General features: G+C 39.3%; 1 protein-coding gene across 1 annotated transcript in view; it reads right to left on the bottom strand.

Annotated features, from left to right (window-relative positions):
* LOC116169894 (mitochondrial ribonuclease P catalytic subunit) overlaps window positions 1–11363 on the bottom strand; it is a 49109-nt gene that overhangs the window by 18438 nt on the left and 19308 nt on the right. The gene's annotated exons all lie outside the window — the stretch shown is intronic.

The following is an 11363-nucleotide window of genomic DNA, read 5'->3' as shown; positions in this document are numbered from 1 at the left end:
TAGTGTTAATGATTTGTGGGGTGGTGGAGTATTAATAACTGTTAAAGCGGTATTTTTGTTAGAAAGTTTAAATTGTTTTATGAATGGAGTTGAATGGTTGTGGTTTAAAGTTGTGTATGATGGAGAAAAGTAATTTATATGTAATGTGTATACACCTCCTGGTTTTTTGATGATACAGAAAAACCTATTGATATACTTAATAGAAATACTAGTATAAATAGTTGGTGATTTTAATATACCTGTTTAATTATCTGGAAACCATACAAATCTAAAAAGTGTCAACTTATTGAAAGTGTAGAGTTTAAATTCTTGAATATTACCAAGCATTATGGCACGTATCCTTTTTTGGTATTGTAACGTGATTTATAAATTCGGGTTCGATTTATATCAATATTTATTAAACAAAACTAAAACACTATAAAATCCGTACAATTTATATCGATTATTTATATCACACACTTCGAAATTTATATTTCCGTGCTCGATCTCGTTCGATAGTAGACTAACTCCCGCGATGTTCGGTCCGCAACCATTTATACACGCAAGCAATGTAAGTCCCGAACATTCTAGAATACGCGTAGAAAATTCCAGAACGCCAAAGGCGACGTCATGTCTGGAGCATTTCCGTTACACTGCCCCCTTCTTAATTCTGGACGTCTCGTTCAGAAACTGCGTTAGTATTACTTTTTAATGCCTCGTGTCGGAATCTGCAGTCAGAGCCTGCTCGACAAACACCTTTCTTGAAAAAGTAACAGTCCACAGTTTTGCGGAGGGTCGTCCCCTGTGGGTTGAAGCAGCAAACTGTAATTCGAACGCTAGTGTTTCTAAAAATCACTTCGATCATGGTTCGCACTATCTTCCAGTCCAACCCATCTAAACCACATCCAATCTTCGGGATCGACAAGCTATTTATGTCATAGTATGCCATGAGTTTCTTTAAGCTTTTTAAAGCAGACCAGAGGTTTTCATAGGTGGGTTTGCCTTCTGACGTTTTCTTTGAAACCAAATAGAACAAAGAGCGTTGACTATCTTCCAAGCGCAGTACTTTACCCACTCGTGGTCTTTGCTTTATCAACTCGTCTATTCTTCCAAATCTTTTCCGGAATACGGAAGCTATACCTTTACCCATGCGAAGGTCTTCGGCGACACAATGGGCGATGGAAACGTTAACCGGAAGCTCAAAAATATTTTGACAAATTTCCTGAGTAACGCCAAATCGAGCTTTCTTCCGCTGGGCGTAATTTGACATAAAATCGTTAAAGTTTGGCTCGATCCCAAAGCTGCGTTCCTCTTCTCGAATACCTCTAACTTCTTCGTTGTTGTTGGATCCGGCATATCGTGCGAGTCGATTAATGTGGACAACTTTCGGTTTCCGGTGGTTCATTCTGATACGATATATCACGTCATTTATTTTCTTGATCATCATACGGACCTTCCCATTGTCTTTGTAGCTTGGGAGAAAAACCTCTTCGTCTCTGTGGATTGTGCAGCCATACCAGATCTCCAGCTTCAAAAGTTTTATTGGCCGAGCGGAGGTTGTATTGATTTTTCATGCGATCGCTGGCAATCTGAATATGACTTCTAGCCAAGTCGTGAATGTCGTTCATCTTCGCCTTTAGTTGGTCAACATAATTTTCACCTGCGACATATTCTTCATGGGGTTTACGCCCAAACTCGAGATCACATGGAAGGCGTAGTTCACGACCCAACATAAGGCAGGCAGGAGTCTGACCCGTGGTCTCGTTGACGGCTGATCGATATGCCATAAGGAACAGTGGAGGTACTGGTCCCAATTTTTCTGATGTTCTGCCACGACTTTTGAAAGATATTTACCCATCGTTCGATTCATTCTCTCCACCATTCCATCTGACTGAGGATGCAAAGGTGTTGTTCTTGTTTTATTGGCTCCTACCAATCGACAAACATCTTGGAACAAAGCCGATTCAAAGTTCCTTCCTTGGTCTGAATGGATTTCTATAGGAACACCAAAACGTGTAAAGAACTCCTTTACCAACACTTCTGCAACTGTTGCTGCTTCTTGGTTTGGAATGGCGTAAGCTTCAGTCCACTTTGTGAAATAATCCATAGCGACTAGGATATATTTATTTCCGCCATCTGTCTCGGGAAACGGTCCTGCGATATCGATAGCAACTCGTTCCATCGGACTACCAACGTTATACTGCCTCATGGGTGCCTTCTTCTTGGAAACTGGTCCGTTTCCAGTAGCACATAACTCGCATTTTTGACACCATCGCCGGACATCTTCTTTATGGTTGACCCAATAGAATCGCTCACGTACCCTTTGCAACGTTTTCGTAATACCAAAGTGTCCTCCGGAAGCGCCGTCATGCAATTTTCGCAATACTTCCGACATTTTGCTTCTAGGTACTACTAATTGCAGCGTCGATTCGGTGCCATCTTCACTTTCAAGGGTCCTATACAACAGGTTGTCTTTCAGAGTCAGGCTATTCCATTTGCCCCAATAACTCTTTACTTCAGGACTTGTGGCACTAATGTCTTGCCAGTCTGGTCTTTGTCCGTGGCGCATCCAATTCAGAACAGATTTTATACTTGGGTCGTTTTCTTGGGCCGTTTTGATTTCGCTTGGCTTCCATTCCTCACTCTCTACAGTTGTTCGCCGCAGATGGCCAATTTTGTCTTCTATTTTAGAACAATGTGTGCAGTTGTCCTTGCACGGTCTTCTTGACAAAGCGTCTGCATTATTGTGAACTTTTCCAGCCCTGTGTTCAATGTCGTAGTCATATTCCTGAAGACGTTCTAACCATCTTGCCACCTGTCCTTCTGGGTTTCGGAACTGCAAGAGCCACTTTAGCGCTGCATGATCTGTCCTTATCAGGAACTTGCGGCCGTAAAGGTACTTATGGAAATGTTCGCATGCCTTTACCACACCCAGGAGCTCTCGCCTAGTCACACAATAATTCGTCTCGGGTTTCGACAGTACTTTTCTGAAATAGGCAATGACTCTTTCCTGTCCGTCTTGCAATTGAGAGAGAACAGCTCCAATGGCGGTGTTACTGGCATCGGTATCTAGCACAAACTTTCCTTCATTTCTGGGGTAGCCAAGGATAGGTGCGCTAGTAAGAGCTTGCCGGAGATGTTCGAAAGCTTTTTGACAGTCTTCACTCCATTCGTACTCATTGCCTTCTTCTGTCAACTTTATTAATGGTTTGGCAATGTTGGCAAATCCTTTCACGAATCGTCTATAATAGGTGCACAAACCGAGGAAACTTCAAATCTCGTGCTTGTTCTCAGGAATCGGCCACTCTTGAATCGCTATAATCTTCTCTGGGTCAGCTGTAACACCATCACGAGATACGATGTGCCCCAAATATTTAACTTCTTTTTGGAACATAAAGCATTTCTTGGGACTTAGTTTTAAATTGGCCTCTCGTAATCGTCCAAACACCTCTCTCAGGTTCTTTAGGTGTTCTTCAAAAGTTTTTCCTACGACAATACATCATCCAAATATACCAGACATGTCTGCCACGTTAGTCCCCTTAGAACTGCCTCCATAAGTCTCTCAAACGTCGCGGGGGCATTACACAATCCGAAAGGCATTACTGTGAATTGCCAAAGTCCAGAGCCTATAGAAAACGCGGTCTTCTCTCGGTCTGTCGATTCCATCCCCACTTGCCAATAACCACTCTTTAGGTCGAGTGTGGAAAACCATTGGGCTCCAGATAGAGTGTCCAAGGTGTCGTCTATTCTTGGCAGTGGATAGCTATCTTTCTTGGTGACCGAATTTAACAGACGGTAGTCAACGCAAAATCTTGTGGAGCCATCCTTCTTCTTTACAAGCACTATCGGTGATGACCAAGGACTATTCGATGGCTCGATGACACCTTGTTTTCTCATGTCTCTAATAATCTCCTCAGCTTCGTCTCGTTTAGCCAAGGGGAGTCGCCTTGGCTGTTGTCTAATCGGTTGGGAATTGCCAGTATTTATTTTATGGGTGACTATGCTTGTCTTGCCCTTGTCCTGGTCGTTTACCGCGAACACATCTCGGAATTCCACAAGCATATTTTTCACCTTTTGTCGTTGTCTATTGTCCAAATCTGGAGTGTTTTTAATGACCATATCTATCAGCTCTCTTGGATACTTTCCTTTAGATAGATTTTCCGATCTCACAGAGCGAATAGCCGAGATGGGCACACACTGTCCAACTGCAGTTCGTTTGCTTAGCTTAACAGGACTATCTTTCAAATTCATAATTCGAATCGGAACGCCATTTTGAACTTTTACCAGAGCCCTAGCCACTAGAAATTCCTTTTTGTTTAGTGCTTCGACTATCCGTAGGCTTCCCTGGCTACAATATCCATCTAAAGTGGTCATTATAATTTTTTCACTAAGTCCGGGTATAATGACGTCATGAGTGGTTAACAGGCGGATGACATCTTTGTCTTCATGGAAAGGGAGTTCTTCATCGCCGACCTTTAACACGCCCTTTTTCACGTCTAACACAGCTCCGAGTTTCTTAAGAAGATCCATCCCCAAAATGAATTGATCAGAAATATCAGCAATTAGCACCTGGTGATTGATGGGGGTCTTTCCGATGGTGACAGACATTTGTATTTCTCCGTGCGTTTTTATTCTTTCACCAGTTGCTGTTTTTAACTGCACGGTCGAAGATGAGATCCGAGAATGATTCTTCAATAACTCTGGTCTTGCAATAGTTCTTGTTGCACCTGTGTCTACCAGCAAGGATCTGTCTTCTCCATTAACTCGGCCATCGATGTACAGGCTCAGAACTTTTCCAGACGACGTAATGTTTACAGTGAAGATCGGGGCTTTGTTTCTGCAGGTCGACGATAGCCCCTTCCTGTCGACCTTTCTTAGTTTTCCGACTGCTGTATTGGTTTTTGGCAGTTGCGGCGAACGTGTCCAATCTCGCCGCAATTCCAACATCGTGGTTCACGTTTCTTTGACAGTGACTGTATTGCTTTATTGACCTTTTCTTCCATTACTTTACTGACCTTTTCTTCCACTACTTTACTGACCTTTTCTTCCACTACTTTACTGATCTTCTCTTCAAAATTTCTAGAATTTTCTTCCATCTTCTCTTGGTTGCTTTTCATTTCTTGTTGCAACACCTGTTGGTCATTTTGGATTTGCTGGAGCAAATTGAGCATCGTTTCTTCCATATTAGCGGCAGCAGATCTTGTTACAGGCATACACAAGCAGCAGCACTTAATTTAATCTTACTTTTAATTTAATTAATTCCACACCTGACACCAATGTAACGTGATTTATAAATTCGGGTTCGATTTATATCAATATTTATTAAACAAAAACTAAAACACTATAAAATCCGTACAATTTATATCGATCATTTATATCACACACTTCGAAATTTATATCAGCTTTTCGCGCTCTATGTTTCGTTCGCACTCGATCTCGTTCGATAGTAGACTAACTCCCGCGATGTTCGGTCCGCAACCATTTATACACGCAAGCAATGTAAGTCCCGAACATTCTAGAATACGCGTAGAAAATTCCAGAACGCCAAAGGCGACGTCATGTCTGGAGCATTTCCGTTACAGTACCTACTCGCAATCATTCAACCACAGGTAGGTATACCTACCATTACAATAAAAACCCATGTGAAGTTGGCCCTCGCCCACATGAAAATATTTGACAAAAATGTGTCCACAGTTAGTGCTCTTTTAATGCCTCGAAGCTTATCGTTTAGTGCTGTTACATAACAAGAGAAAAAAAAAGAATAACAGGGGCGGGGTCAACTTTCACACTTAATTTTTACTTATCGAAATAATGAACGCAGACGGTGTTAGTGCTGTTAAATGCCAAAGAAACAGTATTTCAAATTCTTTCACTGCTCCTAAATTGTGATTTCTGCATTTCAAAAACGAAAAAAATTTAAATATTTTGTGACCCATAATTCGTATTTTAAAAAATCCGCATACGATCGTTAGTGCTGTTTTGTGCTCGAAGATTACGATTCCAACGTTTTACCTTTTTCTTTAAAACGAGTAATGGCTGGGGCCAACTTCACAAAATATTTTAGTTTTTTCGTTTTTCTTGGAAAGGTCAATCGTTGGAAAAGCACAAAACAGCACTTACTGCGTCTGTAATGCGTAAATATCCAAGTAGGTCAAACATAAAAAGAAATCCAAAACAAGTATCTTAAAGGAAATTTGTGAGAGAAAAGTGAGACAGTTAAAGGTAATAAAACTTGAGCGAAGGTTAAGCTCTAACAAGTTAAAAAGTAATCGTAAACGATTTACATAAAGCGCATTTCCACTTGCATTCATTTCCCAAAGATGCAACTTTTGTTAAAATCGTAAAAATCCGGCCACAAATATGAAAGATAGCGTTGCACATGGGCAATCCATTGTTGACGTGCTACTTCAATTTCAGTTTATGAGAAGAATTTCATTTCAATGCTTTTCTAAATAAGAAAGTTGGGACTGCGCATGCGCAAACCTAAATTTTAAAACTAATTTACTATAACTAACTAATAAACTAAGATTTTCCTTTGTTCCAAGCGCCTAAGTATCAAATTTCACTTAAATGGTTCCATAGATAAAAAAGTTGGCACGGCGCATGCGCAAAATAAAATTTTGAAACTGGCGCTAGATTTTCCTTTATTCCAAGTGCCTATGTATCACATTTCATTAAAATTCTTCCATAAATAAAAAAGTTGGCACTGCGCATGCGCAAAACCAAATTTTGAAATTGGCGTTTGATTTTCCTTTATTCGAAGTGCTTATGTATCAAATTTCGTTTAAATTCTTCCATAAATAAAAAAAGTTGGCACTGCGCATGCGCAAAACCAAATTTTGAAATTTGCGTTTGATTTTCCTTTATTCCAAGTGCCTATGTATCAAATTTCATTCAAATACTTTCATAAGTAAAAAAGTTTGCAATTCGGTTTATAAATGGTCGAGATGCGAAAAGGGCACTGTGAATTTTGAATCGATTCGATTCAACTTTTGGCATTGCGTATTACTTTAATTACTTATATGATCACACTTTCAGTGACGATAAATTCTCTAAATTTATAGATCATATTGTCGCAATTTTTATGGAATGTTTTCCTATTAGGATAACTAAAAGTAAACGCTGGGACAGTGGTATCTCATGGTTTACGCCAGAATTAAAACTAGTGAGAAGCACGCTCAAACTACTACATGAAATGTACACTTTGGCAGGTTCGATTGGCTTAAAATCGGCCTATACTCGCTACAGAAGTGCTTACCGAGCTGCAGTTCGTATTGCCCGAATACATTCAAATGATAACGTCATTACTAATGCTAGTAACAAATCAAAGATGGTTTGGGATATTATTAATGCAAAAAAAGGCCAATCTAAGGTTATTACTGATCTATACTCTGCTGACCAATGGAACCAATATTTTGTTAATATACCGAACGAGATATTCAACCCTATGCTGTATCACTCTCGTTATTCTATACGATCAATCGTTATCGCAGTTTAACGATCAAAGGTTATGATGACCACAACGACTATCGATAAACGCGATATGCTGTATCAATATTTTAACGGTATCGTTACGTTGTCCGGTATCTCGCAGTGGCTATTTCGGAAAAAAGTGTCGCATTCTAGAAAACAAAGAACGCTGCGCAACGGCAGTGCGTGTAAGAGTGAAATCCACAGCGATCAAATATAAGAGGGCGCTTAATCTTAAAACAAATACCCGCCAGATTTGGAAATGCAGACGTTTCTTTAAAATTATTATTATTAATTGTAAATGTACCTACCTAGTTGGTTTTTCACGACATGGCGAATGTCGAAGAGAATAATAAGAGGCCATACAACAGTTTGTTTTTTTTTAGAGGATTAGGTACAAATACCTTCATTTTCTCTCATATTCTGTGGAGGTATATCTACATCACCTTCATTATCCTCGAGTGGTGGTAAGTTCTCCTGTATCGCAATATTATGGAGTATTGCACAATGCACAGCACCACACAATTTTCGCAAATCTGTCAGGGGAGTAATGAAGAACTCTGTACTTCAAGAGGCATCTAAACCTTTGCTTCAACACTCCAAAACAGCGTTCTATTACATTCTTGGCTAAAATGTGTTGTGTAGTGTATCTTCCCTGTGGTGAAAGTGGGTCTGCCTCTGCATTTTCTATTGGCGTTAACAACCATGGCTGCAGTGCATATCCTGAATCACCTATACAAGTTTGTAAAAGGGCAAAATTGTTAGGTCACAACAGCCACACTCACCAATTAACCAAGATGAATGTAACTCATTGGTTAAATACTTTTCTTCCAGGTGCCTTTTCACCGCACTCATATCCCATATTGCAGAGTCGTGAGTAGATCCTGGAAACCGTGCATTACAATTCAGGATTTTTATGTTCGCATCACAAATCTGCATGTTAAACAAATTTTCATTGAAACATGCTGCTGTTAGTCCTTACCATTTGCACATTCAAACAGATTTTCTTGATAAACGAAAATCTTTTTGAAAATCAATTTCACCCAGCTGAAACTGATCACTGTTGTCTCGTAAAATTCTTCATTGGATGTTTTCCTCATGTCTCAATAAAAACATAATCTACGAGTATTAAAAGGCACAGAACTCACCTCCCTATTACATTTTCCAATTGCTCGAACAAAGCTACTTGCAAAAATCCTTGCAATTATTCATTTTCTTTCTCTTTAACATCCCCTTAAACTCCGAACGAATCGATGACAGGACCGTTACGCGCCAAACGGATAGCATGCACCCTACCGTTAAGTTTCTCTGGTTATGTTTGCAAAATAACGATAGAGAATTACGATAGTCGTTATCCCACTCTTTTTATGAGTGATACAGCATACTGATTTTTAAAAAATTATGGTAACGCCGCATAACGATATCGTTATTCTTAGCGATAGTGATACAGCATAGGGCCGATTATCCCACAATAGTGTTCATATAAATGAACCCCTTTCTATGTTTAATATTATCGTACCAAACAATATCTCTCTAAGTTTTGACTATGTTACCCCTAATGACGTCAGAGACGCGATAACATCATTATCGGCGAGTAGAGCAAAAGACATCTATGGGATGAACTCGTACCTAATAAAAAGAAATATCAACATGTTTATCAGTCCGCTAACATTGTTGATAAATGGTTGCATACGTTCCGGTACCTTTCCTGACTGCCTAAAGGTGGCACTTGTTTTACCCCTATTCAAAAAAGGCAACGCTGAAGATATGTCAAATTATAGGCCCATTTCACTCCTGCCTATTTTTTCCAAGGTATTTGAACGCATTGTCGAAAAACGTCTACGACACTATTTTGAAACGAACAAGCTCTTCTACACGAATCAGTACGGGTTCCGCAATGGAAAAGCGACAACCGACGCACTGATTACATTTGTCAATAACGCCGTTTTGTGTTTCGAGCAAGGTAAATATGCTGTTTCAGCCTTTTGTGACCTGAGCAAGGCGTTTGACTGTGTTAATCACAATGTCTTGCTACAGAAACTTAAAAAATATGGTTTAAACAATATGGCGATTAAACTTATACAATCCTACCTCTTCAATAGGACGCAAGCAGTAAAAATTGGCAATTCAATATCCAATTTGGCTCATTTAAGACAAGGAGTTCCCCAAGGTTCCGTCCTAGGACCGCTCCTGTTTCTTATATACATTAACAATATGCCGTATTACTCTAGTAGAGCACTTTCTATATTTTTTGCCGACGACACTACATTGAATGTGTCCAGTCATAGTTTAGACGATGCTATTTCCAAGAGTTCACTTGCAATTAACGATGCCGAAATGTGGTTCGCCGCTAATGACTTAACGTTGAATCGTAATAAAACTCAGACCTCTATTTTTGCACTTAGACCGTTTACGACCACTGGTAAATTTAGTCATAATAGCATATTCCTAGGTATGCGTATGGACTGCAAACTACGCTGGAATGAGCATGTGAATTATGTCTCGACTAAGTTAGCAGGCAACATCTTTGCGCTACGTAACTTAGCGAACTATGTATCCCCTAATGTGCTAAGGATTGCGTACTTCGCCCTTTGTCAGTCGCATATGGCATACGGCATTGCTATTTGGGGCCATGCTCCTACTGCCAAAAGTGTGTTTTCGCTGCAGAGGAGAGCTATCCGTATTATAGCAAGAATACCTTATAGAGCGAATTGTAAGCCTATGTTTATAGAATTTGGTATAATGACATTTTATTCATTATATGTATATTCGTGTCTATGCTATGCGAAAGCTAACTTACAGTGTTTTAACACTCATAAGGACTTTCATGCATACAATACCCGGAACAGTGAGAACTTGTGTAATGACTTTCTGAGGCTATCCACTTCAAAATATGGACCTAATTATTATGCTGCAAGGTTTTACAACAAGATACCTAAGCATATACAGAGTCTGAACACAAACTTATTTAAAAAACGCATAAAAGGAACACTGATAAGTAATCCTCTGTATTCCATTGATGAATTTTTCGAAATTAAATTCTTATAACTGTCCATTATTATTGTAATTTGACTTGTGTAAATATCTTGTGATAAACTACACTAATAAAGTATTATTATTATTATTATTATTATATATGGCTAAAGCTATGCCCATATTGAATTTCATGCAATTCAGTTCATAACTAACGGAGATGTAAAAGCGATCGAACATTTCTAAACAAAGTTATCGTTCACACGGAGAGATAGATTGACAGACAGACAAAGGAACAGACGGACAGACCAACAGGCAGACGACAGATAGCAATGCAAAATTATAAACGATCTCTAGGATCGTTAATAAACGGCAAAAGTGTAAAATTATGGAACATGCAAAAAACGGTTTTTTGTTTTTTTTACAATAACTTTTTTTGTAAGCGGTAGAGAAAAAATTCCTTCCTTGGTACAAGACTCGACACCATAACGAACCAAATAGCGAAAAAAATAGAACAATAGCTCTTAAGATAAAGAACTAGTAGCGTCGCAAAACGAGGGGACGGACGGACGGACAAAGTGGCCACAATAGCGCATTTTTTTTTTATTTTTGTGGAAATGCGCTAAAAATAACAGGAAATGAGAAAATAATGTTGCATCATAATGTAACATACCACGAATTGTTCAGATGCAAATCACAGATCCGTAAAAACGTTTCGATGGAGTCACCAAGACATCAAAGAGAAAGAGAGAACCACTTCAAAGATAAATATGGTAAAGCTATAACCCTTTCAGGCAGACGCGAAGTCATATAAGTAATGGTTACCAAGAGAAAATTCACATCTACTCAACTCGGTGGCAGAAATTTCACTTAAGGGGAAATACACGCGCAATACTGAATTAAAGAAGAGATAGCAACGGCACTGATAACTATAGCAATAA

Source organism: Photinus pyralis, unplaced genomic scaffold (genome assembly GCF_008802855.1).
Source record: "Photinus pyralis isolate 1611_PpyrPB1 unplaced genomic scaffold, Ppyr1.3 Ppyr1.4_LG4, whole genome shotgun sequence".
In the NCBI taxonomy this organism is placed as follows: Eukaryota; Metazoa; Arthropoda; class Insecta; order Coleoptera; family Lampyridae; genus Photinus; species Photinus pyralis.
The sequence above is the reverse complement of the archived record's forward strand: the minus strand, read 5'-3'. Positions and strand labels throughout refer to the sequence as shown.